The sequence below is a fragment of the Strix aluco genome, chromosome 1 (assembly GCF_031877795.1).
Source record: "Strix aluco isolate bStrAlu1 chromosome 1, bStrAlu1.hap1, whole genome shotgun sequence".
NCBI lineage: Eukaryota > Metazoa > Chordata > Aves > Strigiformes > Strigidae > Strix > Strix aluco.
In genome coordinates, this window is record NC_133931.1 from 161,385,045 (window position 1) to 161,399,859 (window position 14,815).

The 14,815-nt window shown below is 44.4% G+C and overlaps 2 protein-coding genes across 6 annotated transcripts in view; one reads left to right on the top strand and one right to left on the bottom strand.

Annotated features, from left to right (window-relative positions):
• BLVRA (biliverdin reductase A) overlaps nt 1–3,437 on the bottom strand; it is a 32,987-nt gene extending 29,550 nt beyond the window's left edge. For 2 of the 3 annotated variants that reach the window (XM_074843020.1, XM_074843036.1), the window contains exon 1: nt 3,331–3,437. The gene's annotated coding sequence lies outside the window, so the exon portion shown is untranslated. Of the gene's footprint in view, nt 1–344; nt 394–3,330 lie in introns of all 3 variants that reach the window. The other variant, XM_074843045.1, reaches the window with a different exon arrangement.
• A 4,008-nt stretch (nt 3,438–7,445) lies between these two features.
• Nucleotides 7,446–14,815, top strand: part of COA1 (cytochrome c oxidase assembly factor 1) — a 53,447-nt gene continuing 46,077 nt past the window's right edge. For 2 of the 3 annotated variants that reach the window (XM_074843075.1, XM_074843057.1), the window contains exon 1: nt 7,446–7,520. The gene's annotated coding sequence lies outside the window, so the exon portion shown is untranslated. The remainder of the gene's footprint in view (nt 7,521–14,815) is intronic. The other variant, XM_074843083.1, reaches the window with a different exon arrangement.

Genomic DNA, 14,815 nt, shown 5'->3' on the forward strand with positions numbered 1-14,815 from the left:
TAGAATGAGTAAACCGGCTGAAAAACATTCTTCTTGTTCAAGAAATTGGCCAAGAGAATCTGCGCATGCTCCGGGGAAAAAACTAGGTGAGAAAGACTACGAGCCTTCATCCCAAAGACCCCTGAAGACACCCACCAGGAGGCAATGCGCAGGTGCAAAGACAACATAAACTGTTGACGTCAGCCTTTTGAACTAACCCAGCCTTACTCATGCATATGTATATTTGTGTTATGTGATCCAATGAATATGTGTATCTACACTCTATAAATTTTTGGTAAAATGTGCGGTGGGTGTGCAAGCTTTGTGGAGAAATCCCCTTGCACCCCGGCTGGAGTAAAACATACCTGCTTTATAACTCTATTTCGAGTCTTTTTTCTGCAAATCAATGCTAACCTGAGAGGAAAGAAGTTAAAAAAAAAAAAAAAAAGAAAAAGAGAAACTTGTTTTACGCTAACAGTTGAACTCATGTTGTTGCAGTGGTGGCTTTTACTCATCTGGAATAACAGGATTAGCAAGTGCATTTCATTATCTTTCCCAGTCAGGTGTGTTTTCTGCTTTCTAATTAGCACAGTAGAGCTCTGTCTGGGTTGCAAACATTAGTCTAGGGAACGCCTAAGTCCAGTTAAGCAAAAAGCTAAAGCTCTTTTTGCTTAGTAGAGAAGAAATGGGTCAAATGTATATTTATATTACAGTTGCACTTATTTTATGAAGTTTCAAGATGTAAGCCCCACAGTTTGGCCTTACATGCATGGAAACACTTTCCATGGGTTCACAGCTAGCTCCAGAGGAGAGGGACAGGCCCTTTGTTCTAAATTACAACAGGGCATGTGTACATTCAAGTTTGTTTGGGGTTTTTTGACTGCAGGATTAAGCTGCTAAATGCCTTGGCTTTCAGACTGTTTTTCTTCCCTAAACCCCATTCCTGCCCCTCTCAGTGAAGTAATCTTCTTGACTCCTCTCTTAAAGTGCAGTACAAGTATAATGTAAATTCTTTTATTACACGGAGCACCACCTGCAAGGTTCAGAAAGATCTACATCTGCCTGAAAATTAGAGGTGAAAGAGTTATCCCGGGTGCTGCATATGTGGATGTTGCTGTACCACTGAGTCAAACACAGGAACTCCTTTCCTGGGGAGTTATTGTCCCACTGCAAACACCTCTTTATCACATCTATTCAAGCTCTTTATGTTATATTCTCCACTTCTTCCCAGCTTTGGTTTGTTTTTCTCTGCTGTTGCCTGACTGCTGCTTACCTAGTCAAGGATGGCAACACATACAGAGCTTCAATGGACCACGCCAGTTGTAACGGAAAACACCCACTGAAGCTTCCTACAACAAATCTGCACAGCACACAGTGCAATATCCTCTCTACAAGCCATAGGAAACTGAGGTGCCTTCAGAGTCATCATGAAAAAGCCAAAAATGTCAATTCCACTTCTGCATCTTACTGAAGTCCTTACACCAAAGTGTAAGATGGGAAGTGGTTCCTGTTTTAATTTGAAAACTGGCCAGTTAATTTATCCATTTATCTTCATTTTTTTGACAAGGACTGTTTATTTTTAGTGCAGAAATCAAAGTGGCCCTTTCCTCATCCTGCTCTCATCTGCTGAGCTTAGTTTCTGAAGTCTGTGGGTACAGCAGACATTCTTCTTTATAAAGTTTGGCCCTGTGACATTCAAAACGCAGTCTTTCAGAGATGAACCTGATGGTCTTCCAGGGTTGTTGGAGGGTTTTTTTGGGGGGTGAGGAGCGGTTGTTGAAACATCCACTTAGCACAACAATTTGGAAAATAATGAAGACAGTGAAAATAACAAATTGAAAACTACAAAGATTGATTCTCCTTTTTAGCTACACAAAATATGCATTGCCATTCCTTTAAGGATAACACAAACCATACTTCATTGACTTAAACTCCAGTTGCTCACAAACAGTAACTCAATTCACTGACTAAAGAAACTGTGAGGTTGGGATTAGAAAAACATTTTGTTGACCGTGTGCATGTAAATTCAGGAAGACAAATCCATTAATAAGAATCATATCAATCATCAGTATTTTACTGTCAATTACTGAATAAGTTGAGTGCACTGCTTGTGACAATAGTTTTTAGTAAGATTTTAACTAAGGCTTTCTTATATGTGCTGAAAATAATTTTAAATATTTACCTATTGCTCTTTATTTTTGTGAAGATTAAACTTCAAGTTGGATTTATATTGTTGAAACAGATCTGTCTTTATTTTCCCATTTATCGACACAAATGACAGAAAGATGCTCAAATGCAATGTTAATTGATTTTTGGTGCAGTGACATTCTGTGTTCACATCTGTAATCTGAGAACCAACAGCTGAACAACTATCCTCATTCCAGGAAAAATAATTTGGCAAACCAATGCAAGGAGCTTGATAAAAATGATTTCATTTCATTTTTATCATTCATTGAACAAAATCAGTTCAGTAAACTGTTGCTCTAATTAACACCAGCTTGGGTTTTTTGAACAAGTTCCAACACAAAAGTTCAGCATGATGCCAGGAGAGTTATATAAAGGCTGAGCCTGTCTTCTCTCTGTGTGTAGACTGAGCCTCGATACACGGGGTTTTTTTAAATAGTTAGAGATTGGTGGTAGCTGTGACTAGAGCATAAAGTAATTATTAATAAAGTGTCAATGTGTTTTACACATGGATTCTGTACCATATGCGAGAACATAAGAACCACCTTTCTCCCACCAAAGGCTGCCTGGAATATGGCCCCACCACATTCCTTTACAAAAGTAAAATATTCTCATCTCCACTTTACACAGGGGTAAATTGAGGTGTAGGAAGGTTAATGGTCTGCTGTTTCAGAAGGGGGTGTCAAATACCTGCAGTAAACATGGATTTTAACAGGATCTGGAGGAAACTCAGCACTTCTGAAAACATGCCCAGAAGATACTTCGTAGGAAAGGTTTAAATGACCTCTAACACTCTCACCATGCAGTCCTCTGGCCACTCAATGATGCTACTTGGCTACTTCCACATGATTTACAAGCTAATACTCTGCTTCACTGCACCTTGGACATTCTTCCAAACAAAGGGCTTTTCTCTTTATTCTTTCTTGGTTCCCTCCTCCCCGAGTGCTGGCCTGTCCCCTCTAGTGTGGTGGATGTCTTGGGAGCAGCTAGGACAACGTGGCTTGCAGGAGTCCCCTACTCCTCCACAACCGAGGGGGAAACGCTGGTGGCAAGCAATCCTGGGAAGGGTGGAGGGGCGGGGGGGGGGGGGGGGGGGATTTCAGAAGACGAAAGCGGTGCTTCCAAATCCTAATTACAGTTAGCAGGGATTAAGTAATAGTCACTAACCTCTTCAGCTCACAGAGGAGAAACGTGATCCTGTTTAATTCTCCTCCGCTCCCTGCAGCTCCTTCTTATGCAGCACTCTGCAGCTCCAGCATATCAATGTACCGCTCGCCCCGTTGCTATCACTGCAGCAACACCCCCTTGGCCAGGAATCCAATAAGGACACTATAGGGGCGGGCTAGAGCCAGAAGCAGCTGCAGCAGCAGAAAGGCTGGTGCAGGCACTGAGGCTGGGAGCTTTCATCTGGAAAACACCAGGAAAGCCGCACATGGCTAGCAAGGGGCCGACACCTCCCTGGCGACCTGTGCAAGACCCCGGTTAAGCCCACGCAGAGGTCACCCCAGCCAGGCACTACCCAGAGCTCAGTCACGCAAGCCCAGTCATGCTTGGAGACGCTGGTACATCAGCAGTGCTCGTGTCCGCACAGCGGCATCCATAGGGTTTACACTGCAGGCTGAGTCCGTGCTCGGGAAATCGGGAGTTTCAGCAGTGCCGAGCAGAAAAGAAATCATTCTGCGCCTGGCTTTGCCCAAGCAGGCGGTATAGAGAGAGCGGCTGCTGGGACAGGCCAGGCCAGGTGTTACACAAGCTCTTACTCAAGACTATTTTGTCTCCCTTCCTACAGGGATTGCTTCCAGGCCCACACATACCGTGCTTAGGCACTAGCTTTTCCTTGGAGAGCCACTTTTTACTCAGATATTACTCCTAGCCTCTTTACTTGCTGTTTCTTACCTACGTGCAACAGGACTTTCAGATGCTTCATTCAGGGCTTGGAAGAAAAAAGCCTGGGAGGGCGAAGCTATTTTTCCCCCAGGCCAGTAGTTCCTGCAATAAACAGTGTATGAAGTGAGGATGGTCTGAATTCCACAGATCATTCTATACTATGTTGATACTGGGCATTCACAGACTATGATACAACCTAAAACTGTGTCACATTGGGACTAGAGGTACAAAGGATCAAGTTCTGTACTCATTCACCTCAGACGTAAAGTAGAAATAACTGAAGAAACCAGTAACTATTTTTTTTGCGAGTGGGTTCAATTCAGCCTGTTTGTGGCAAATCTTGGGGCATGCTATGTGTAAGAAGTAATACCATAAGTAGTCTGTCTTCCTATAAAACTTAAAAATGCAGTTCTAACCTCCTTAATGTCTTTATTCTGAAATTCTGCAGATTGGGACTGTAAGAATGATACACTCTTCTTTTCATCTTTTCCCACTCATGACCAGTGAACCTTCTCACCAGCAAGAGTTCAGGAACTCACTTGGCCTCCTCCCAGCTACATTTGCTTTTCTAGAGTCACATTTTCTAAGCCACTTGTGCAAAATTTCCGTGGTCTAATGTAAGTTCATTTGAACGTGGCATTTATAGTGACATTGCTATACTGGATGTTACAAATGTGTCACAGGATGTTTCAAAATTCTTTCCCTCTCAAACACACTGTATTACCACAGGCTAAAGCACAGATCTACGTATCAGCAGTTCTAATTACAGCTGTTACACAACTGCAGTAGGGAGGAGCTCCAGAGAGTAGCTGAAGAATTACATACAAGACTGATGAGCAGGAAGTTTAAAGTCCATCAAAGCATGAATCAAGGTCTGCAACGTATGTGTGGTATGGCATAAAGGAGGACTGGCAGACCAGGAGATACGGCACTTGAAGATATACATAGTGAGTTCAACATACGGGACTGCTGATGACTAGCACATGACTGTATGCTTAGCATGAAGTAATGAATCAATTAGCACATGATCGGAAACCATAACGAATAGCAGAACGTATGAAAGAATGCATATGGAAGTGATTAGAGGCAGATGTAACTCAGAGCCTTTAGATTCAGTAACTGTGCTCCCATTTGTACAGCCACGTGTACTACAGGATGTGGGACCTGCCCAATCGCATAATTAACCTTGTAAAAAACCAGAAAAAACCCTGCTTTCCAGATGGATCAGCTCCCCAAACCAGGTGGCTGTGGCAACACACAGCCAAACAGCAGGGCACAACTGCCTCTTTCCACCACAATGTGGAGTTAGGTTAGCTTAAACCAGTCAGGTAACTACTTGCTGTTTGATCCCTGTATAGAGCCTCAAGCTCACTCTGCCATAGGTTTGTTTATTTATTTAGGTGGCTAGATGGCAAACGCAACATTTAACTGAACTCCAGACCTGGACAGGATTGGGGGGTGTGGGGGGAGTAGTTCCTCCAGAGGTGGAATGAGACTTGGGCTCTGAAGGAGCCATTTGTGGCTGTGAGATGAGAGATCGTCATGGCAAGAGGAGCGGGCAGGGGGAAACACCAACCTTGGAAGAAGCTGCAGCAAATAGCCCCCAGTGTGGACATAGGTCTACTGGTGTATCAGTCTTACACAGTCTGTTTCTCTTTCCATATGGAAACAGCAGAGAGGGTATCTATAAATAATGAGAACCTTTCAATACCAATAAAACTTCACAAAAATTGGATGGATATCATATAGCTTTCATCATTGCAAAATTACAAGGAGAAGACCTGCAGGGGTAGTTAGGCCAACACAGGCATAGCTGGGAACTGCAGACAAGCTTTTGGCACAAAATCCTTCTTCAGGTCTGAAATGTATGAAATTGATTTTTCAGGGAGGAATTAGATATGCAGGAGTCAGACCACCCCTGAAGGTAAAGGCAAATGATTCCCATAAAGAAGGGATGCTAGTGGAAAGGCAGGGGGAGAGAAAGAGAGGTTTAAACACCTGCAGCTTTGCATACAAAACAGCCTCTTAACAGGGCTTCTTAGGACCACAGGAAGAGTTCCCACTAGGCTGGGCCACCGGGTCCCTTTTTTTGTCCTGTATTTCTCATTGTCTATTTTTTGGTCATATCTGCACATCGTTTTGTTCTGCTGATTGTCTTTCCATACCATGTTTCTCCCTGCTCTCACCTTCCACAGTCCCACAAGGGTTACAAGTCCTAGCAAGCAGATGTATTAATTAACTCCAGCTACAACCTAGCAACCCCTCACTTCTCAATATTTTGTCAGGAGCAACTAAGCAATGCAAAATAATGTAATCATCATTCTGGCGATAGGAGTTGACTGGCAACTGCTTGAAGCCCTCCAGGGGAAGAAACAGTTTTATTTGGGAGAATTCAATAGCAGGTAACATTCCACTAAATCACAATGGTAAGCCAAAAAGTGTAAATAAGAAGCTGGAAACTACTTGGATAAAAGAACAAACTGGCTTGGCGACAGCCCTGAGAGGAATGTCTGATTCAACTCCTCAGCCAGGAAGCGCATACAATAAATATCAAAGCAGGTACGATGCAGTAAGAAACAGCAGCGGAACACACTCTGAAATTATTGGTACACTCATCATTTAATTTCACATGAATTAAAACTGTGAGCCAAGGCTCAGGATCCTGTAATCCAGCAGCACTCATACACACTTTACAAATGCTACAGCCTAAGTGCTGAGCTCAGAGACAGCTCGAACAGCCTGCTTAAATAAACTGTGGCGGGGACATCAGCTTACGTGGGACAATGATGAGGGATAAATTTGGAATGAAAAAGATAAGCTAAAGCCAGCACTAATTAAGTTGAATATGCATATCGGTGTATGGAATCAGATCATCAGATTAGATCCAGAGTTGTCTTTGGGGATTGCTGGAAAGATGCTTACAGAAATTCTGTTGGGTTTTTCAATTTTATTTTTATGCATGAGGGTGTTTTTAGGGTGCCCCTTGGTTTGGGGCTTGGCCCGGAAAAAAAAAAAAAAGAAAAGCACCACAAAAGAGAGCAGATCTTAGAACAAGGCAGTAAATTCAGGTGAGGTTTGGATTATCAGTACGAGTTGATGGGATTTGGGTTACGGGGCAGCCTGAGCTTTGGCGAGGCAGCGGGCTGGGACCCGCAGCCGCCTTTTCACAGGTTCCCTCACAGCCACCCCACGGTTGCGGGACACCCGCCACCTCCGGCGAAAAGGGGGAGGCCCAGACCGAGGAAACCCCCAACCCTGTCCCCGGGGAGAGGGACCCTCAGATAGCCCCCCCCCAGTTTACACGCCGGCAGGCCCCGCGCCGCCGCCACGCCCTCCCCTCCCCGCCCTCAGCCGCGGCCGCTCGCAGCGCCGCCCGGCAGCGCCCCCTGGCGCGCCCCGCCGGCATCGCCGGCCGCGGCAATGGCGGCCCCCCCGGCCCGCGCCTGAGCCCTTCCGCGACCGCCGCTGCCGTGAGTGGGGAGGGGCAGCCGAGCCCGGGGCGCGGTTGCTGTCCTTAGGGTGGGACCCCCCCACGCCCTCCCCGCGGGCGCCGCGGCACCCGAGTGAGCCCCCCCCTCCCCACGTCCGCTGGCGGGGGGGGGGAGCTCGGCGCTGCACAAAATGGCGGCCGCGGCGCGGGAGGGGGCTTGGGGGCAGTCGGGGCCCCGCGGGGGGCGGGTTTGCACCGCGGGAGGGCTGAGAGAAGAGCAGCCGCTTATATCTGGAGCAGAGGCTTAGGAAGTGGGGGATCGCCCAGTTGCAGGCTGTCTCCTTTCCTCCTCCGTGTGCTGGTGCAGAGAAAATAGAAATCATAAAATGACTTTGCTATTCGATGACCCTCACAACACAATCGGACCCGAATTTTGCTATGAGCTCAATGCTCACATAAGCTTAGTCATGCAGAGCTTGATGAAAGGCCTGTATCTTTGCCAAATGCATATATTTTTTGCAATAGCTTTGAATATCAATGACAGTACTTTCGAATGGCCTTTCTGCTAATCTTTCCTGTTAGATGTCAGCCCCAAATGAACAGGAGTACATGATGGTAATTTATCCGTCTGATGTTTTCATTTTTAGTTTCTCCATGTTAATCTCCCACTGTAGCTTTTTTGCCAATTCTAACCATGTCTGTCACAAGGGTGAGGATTTCACATAATATTTTAACAAGCGATGGGACAGGAGGAGATGGCCTCGGCTTGCACCAGGGAAGGTTTAGACTGGGTGTTGGGAAGTATTTCTTTCCAGAAGGGGTTGTTGGGCGTTGGAATGGGCTGCCCAGGGCAGGGGTGGAGTCCCCATCCCTGGAGGCGTTGAAGAGTTGGGTTGACCCAGCGCTGAGGGATCTGGTGGAGTTGAGAACGGTCAGTGTGAGGTTAATGGTTGGACTGGAGGATCTTCAAGGTCTTTTCCAACCTGGATGATTCTGCGATTCTGTGAAAGGCGGCAGGGTGAACACAGAGGCACTAGCTGGGTGACATTGTGGCAAGGGAAGCTGTGCAGCGGGGTGGGCGCAGGCCTGCTAAGCGAGGAGCCTTAGACCTCGCAAGAGGATGAAGGAGTGCAGTAATTATACACACATCATCTCGCAGTGCGATTACCAGGACCATCTTAACGGTAATTGCGCTTTAGATACACGTCACCTGCTTTTAGAAGTGGGATGCGAGGTGAATTTATCTAGCAAGCTACAAAGCCTGATACACAGAAAATATTCAAGCTGCTGTAAAGACCTTCTCCGATAATGCTGCTTTCACCCACTTAAATATCATTTTCAGACACGGTGCTGCCCAAGGGAGCACTTCCAGCTCCCACGTGGGTGGGTGTGGGGTGGAGGAGGCACAGGGTGCCATTGCTTCTGCCCACGGCCAACAAGCACAGAAGGCTGTGGCAGATAACATCCCTTGGGCTGAGGTACAGTTTAAAACAGGCACATGCCCAAAGTACTCTGCGCTGTGGAAAACCTTGTGTCAGAAGCACAGCTAGTGGAAATTTTAAGGACTAGGGCAGGCGTAAAGCAAGTTGGTTGCAGTAACTAATCCACATCATAAGAAAACTACAGTCAGATTTGCTTCAACTTGAGAAGTGATCAGGTTGTCTTCAGCATGTTTAATATTTTGACACTGAAGAAATCAAATTACTATGTTTCTTTCTCTAAAAATTGAAACTCTCCAGTTTAAGACGACTCTCATCACTAAACCAGACGAGGTTTCCCCTGTCCCTTCTTACTGGTGAAGCTCATTCCTCCTGCCTCCCAGCCTAGTTGGTTTTGAATCAAATCAATTACTTTCTGCTGATTCACATGAACTCTTAAAGTGCAAGAAGGGAGCACGTAGCACGAGGTGTAAGTGGGCTGGATTGCTTCTTTTAGAGCCATTTTTTGATAAACTGAAGTGCTGAGGCGGAAAAATGAGCCATCCTCCTTAGTCCGGCCTCACAGGCTGGAGTAATAGCAGGCTGTGACAGCAAGATGGCCCTGTTCCACTGCCCAGCTGTACATCGTGCTGTACCTCTTGTATCCAGTTTAGCGATCAGCTAGTTTTTTGAAAGCTGGTTTTCCAGTGCATCCCAGCTTTCTGGAAGGGCATACGCTGCAGCTGCACAGTCTAGCAGAAGGGAGGGAAAAAGGGGCATGAGCACCCCTTCCAGCAGCATCTCACTGCTGCACTTAAATGCAGTGTTAAACTGCACTTACTCTTCGAGTCTAAGCTTTGACTCAAATTTGAAACTGATGTTTCATACTGTGCGGTAGCCCATGTTAAGGGTTCTCAAACTTGCCTGGGGGTGTGGTACAGAAAGATGCGTGCACGTTGAGAGATAACGCAACAGCTTAGTGCCTAGAGATCCTTTTGTCTTAGTTAAGACTTTGCAAGAATTGCTGCCCTCACTATCTCCACATAATAATTTAAGGTGCTGAAATATCTAAAGTCAGCCAAATTCCATTAAGCACAAAGCGCAGAGAAGTTATCTTAACCAAGCAGTTATAAAGTTGTTGCATTTATTCCCCTGAGGAAGAATGGATTGTCATCAAGAGGGGGGTGAAGAGGTTAGTCAAACTTTATGTGTCATTTTTTTGTTAGATGAGCTTTAATTTAGACTACTGTAAATTGAATGAAAAAACATGGAGAACTGAGATAAGGAGCTTTTGCGATTAAAAGAAAAAGCCCAAACCCTTCATTATTCTCTTACAGCTTTTTCTAAGTAGTACTTTGCTGTTGCAGTTCTGAAATTAATGAAGTGTGCATGGATTACTACTGCTGCTGCATGTATTTTACTTCAAAGCTCTTTATTCCCCAGAAGTCAGAGGCTTTGCATGTCTGTTAATATAGTACTTTCCAGGCCACTTTTCTAATACAAACTTCTGGGTTTTGACTCAATGCCAGAGGAGCAAAAGGAGCAAAATAACATCCTTACCTTTGCAGCTGTGACCACAACATAAAATTGAGCAGGAGGAAGAGCTGATGCTGGGGGTTGTTTTCACTACACTTAAGGCACCTTAAGTGTTGGAGCACACACGAAGAGGCCCACACATGCCCTCCCTAACAACATGGCTGTTGGGGCACTTGACCTTCCTTTTACACCTGTCACAGTTTAGCCAGCCCTGTTGAACGCAGTTTATCTGTTAAACAGCATAGCTCCATGCAAGCATTGATACTGCACAGTAGTTTCTCTTACTTGCCTGTACTGCCTTACCTAGTCAGCAGCACAGCGCTTAGAGCAGTTCTGAGGCTGATTTGGTGGCGGCCCAACTTGTGGTTGTTCTGAGAATTAGGATGGAGCTTTAGATACAGATCTGACGGCCGCATCAGCTCTAGCCTACTTTTGTGCAGGCAGCTCATCATTTGTCCAGGTCCCAACTGTGCAGGTGCCACAGAAACAGAAGTCAAAAACTGATGTGCGTAAGCACTTGATCTTGAAATGCTTGTATATTCAAGCAAAGGGGAGGGGAGAGGGAAAAAAGGGACTGAACTGGATTTTTCTATTTGTCTATAATGCTGATGGTGACTCAGTCTACAGTTTTGAGCAGTGATTTTGTGTAACTGAGAAAGATGCAGAAAAAGGCTGTATTGTTTCTCAGTTTCTGGAAGTAAGCAGCAGTTACATGACTATAAAGCTAGAGTGGGAGATAACCTCTTGAATATGCAGTCTTACTTTTTTTCTACTCAGCAGATCATAAGGAATAGAAACTATTTGAGAGTGTACTTCTGAAAAGTTACCCGATACACAAGAAAACTTGAAATTTTACTAACACGGTTCCCATTGTTGGTTCAGGATTGCTTCTTAGTCTTTTCCCTGTTGTGAGCAACTTGAAAAGCATCACCAGCTACTTATACTTGCTTTTAAGTGTGTTTCAGAGATGCTTTCTGGTATTAGAGTGACCTTAGTTAAGTGATAGAACACTTTCATCTGGTGGGGTGGTGGTGGTGTTTTTTTGTTTAACAACTGGACATCAGTAATAACAGTTGCATTTAACACCCCACCCCCACCCCCTTTCCCCCAGGGCAGAGTAATTTGCCCTGGTGATTGGTATTTACATATTTTCATTAAGTGACTGCACAGCATACCACCAGCTAAAATACATACTCCCTGTTTCCCGAGCAGTCTCAGAGTATATCCTCAGTACACAGCAGATAATTTGGAGGATTTTGCCCTGCCTTTCTTGCCCCTCCCTACACCAAATAAAAAGTCATTCCGGCTATTAATTTGATCACTAAACATAGTAAGCCCAATTATCTATTACCTAAAAATGGATTCTGCCACCATGTTATTAGGCCTCTCAGAGATCAAACTGGAGGCACGTGAACTGGGAATGTTTTCCTTTTTCATATCTGTAGCTGTATCTGCTTTGAAGAATGGCTTTGCAAGCTTCTCCCATTAACTAACAAAGAGATAGAAATCTTCCACATCCCTGTGTGCCTTCTCCAGATGCGGATTAACTTCATTAATGGCAGCAGTAATCTCCCAGTCTGTCTGGCAGGTGTTGATCTATGCTCCGGCACTAGTGTAAATTCTCGCTTTGATGATGTTAAATGAGTTAGAGCCAGGAGTGTGCTTTTGAAGCAGATTGTCTCCATGTACTGCACTTTGACTCGAAGTTTTCAGAGGGACCACCAGAGGCTGCACCATGGGAGAATGCCTAACACCGTCCACAAGTCATAGGTGGGAAAGTCCATGAGAACAGGCAAGAGCTGGTCTAAACAAACCACACACAAAACCCCCACATAGGGGGAACACAGCCCTCAGCATCAGGTATTTTGATTTACAGGCCTGTAGTTATTTCTGATGTAGATACAGCCAGCAGTAATTTCAAGAGAGATCAGTCTAGCATTAAAATACTTAGAAATTGAGGTACTGAACTCCCTTGGAAGGAAGACCCATAAGGAATGGGAATATCCATAGGGAAGTTTGATCCAACAGAAACCTAACACAGTCCAAAAGACCTCAGACCAGTTATTTCCAGTCTTTCAGCACTCTACAGGAGTCTCTACAACTGGTTGTACAGTGTTGATGAACACCACAAACTGAAGGTGTAAGCACTAGGTAGTACACCAATACCTGGACTACTTGAAAAGACATGCCCATCTGAACAACATTCATTTTAATGTAACATGAAAAATCATTCACCTGAGGCTGGGAAATGTACGTAGGGTACTTAGGAGGTAGGAGAAAAGAAGAAGATACTCAGAATGCAACATTTGTAGATACAGGGTGACTAGACTGCCTGACAAGAGTTCACTTTGGCAGGTTGTAGGTGGAAGGAATACAAGTCTTGCCAGAGACACAAATTAACAGTAAATCAGGGATTTGTGTCCTGTTCATGGCATAAGAGAATCATGAAAGTAGTGTTAACATTCAAACAAGGCACAGAAACGTAAATTAGAAGATTAGAGAACTGCAAGAACCTACTCTGAGAAGCATGCCAGGTAGGAGTGATTAGGCTTGATTAGATGTGTTTAGAGGCAATTCAGATGCTTTCCATATAGGTGTGGTTTTTCAGAGATTGCTGCTGGGCTGCTCTTCAGCCTACTGGGGAAAAAAGGGTAAGCCAGTAGGAGAAAGCCAGAGCTAGCCAGGTAAAAAGTCAAGGATAACGTAGGTGGACACACAGTGAGGAGGACAAGCCATGAAATACCTAATTTAGCAGCATTCTGTTTTTTCTGAAGTCTTAAAATGAGGAACAGTATTAAAAAGTCCTTTAGGTCTTATCAGCTCAATGCAGACATCACTAAGCAAAGGTCTTTGACTTACATACAGCCTTGCATACTGTGATCTCCTGTATCATTTTCTTCTGGCTTCTCCACAAAATTACACCTCTCCAGAACATGTAGTAAGCATCTTTTCAGTGTCCTTCCCTGAAAGCAGCCTTGCCAAGCAGTAGACAGTCATTTTTCCTCTATGCTGCCTGCCCAACATTATCTCCAACCATAATACAGGCGGACTCTAAAGAAACATTTGCCACGTTTGATGGGACTCGTTGTCCACTAAGTATGCTATTAATGAGTATTCAGAGGAAGGAGACACAGCCTATCTGTCTAAACAAGTGACACAGCACTGTTTTCACATGTCTTCAAGGATCAGGCATTTAACTTTTAGTCAATAAAAGCTTTAGGCTTGAATTTTTGCGTTGGCCACTTAGCATCATCTCTCCTTGGATCCAGAGAGCTGCAACATGATGTAGGTCATACACCAACCCATTTTGCCTACTGAGTTTAGATGGAAGAATGATGTTGCATATTCCACTAGGACTAGAAAGCAACTGTCAGTAGTTAGAGCTACAGCAAGAGCTGCTGCAAGAGGTTTAGGAAAATCCTCTGTTAAATAGAAAGCAGAGAACTGCATGTGAGTTGTTAGAGCTGTAGCTATCTAAGCTTAATCCTGGCATCCAGGAACATTTCCTTGGGTTTTACTGGATATATACATTTGTGGACACAGCTGTACAAGCACTGAGAGAGAAAACTAAAAGCCTACATGCTTCAGAACCTGCAGTACAGTTAAAAAGATACAGCATACTAGCACAAGTGAAGAGGGAAAGCTGCAATGTGCAACTTAATAATTACATTTGGTCTAGGCAATTGCATAGACACAAAGCTGCTTTAGAAGTGCTGGTTTGCTGTAGTCCAACATTTCTACATGTAGCATAGTTGGAAAGCCTACCTTAAGAGATGGTTTACAATAAATAGTACCTCTAAGATTCCCTGTGCTGTATAGGAGTACATTAAGAGATACTCAGTGGAAGCCATCACACACGACTTGGAAAAAGGCAAGTAATAGCTTACCAAAAGCCCTATATACACCAAATAGCAGGCTTCAATCTGTTTAAAAAAAAAATAAAAATCAAAACTTGTATCATAGCACGTTTTCACTTAGTTTCCTACTAAAGCAGCTGTAGACTCCAGCTGTAAAATGATTCCTATTAATACTAAAAGCTCCCAGGTACCTTCTGCCTTCTCTCAGATTTTGATACCTATCACCTGCTACTCTTTATAGCCTTTCTCCTTCGAGCCTACTAAGTGCAAAGCTTCCAGTTGAAAAATGTGCTCTTTAACTCTGCCTTACCCAGAAGTGGTGAGGAGCATGTTTCTCCCAGTCTTTATCCTGCTAGGTATGGAGGACTAATTCTGAAAGAAGAAGTTGTCTGAATTTCTGTTACTTCCTTTTTTTTTTTTTTTTTTTTCCAGTCGGGAATTAGTTACAAATTCCACAGTCTTCTGAGTAAATGAATTGAAGTCCAGGGATATATATGAGTTACAACCACTGTTAAACACAGGGT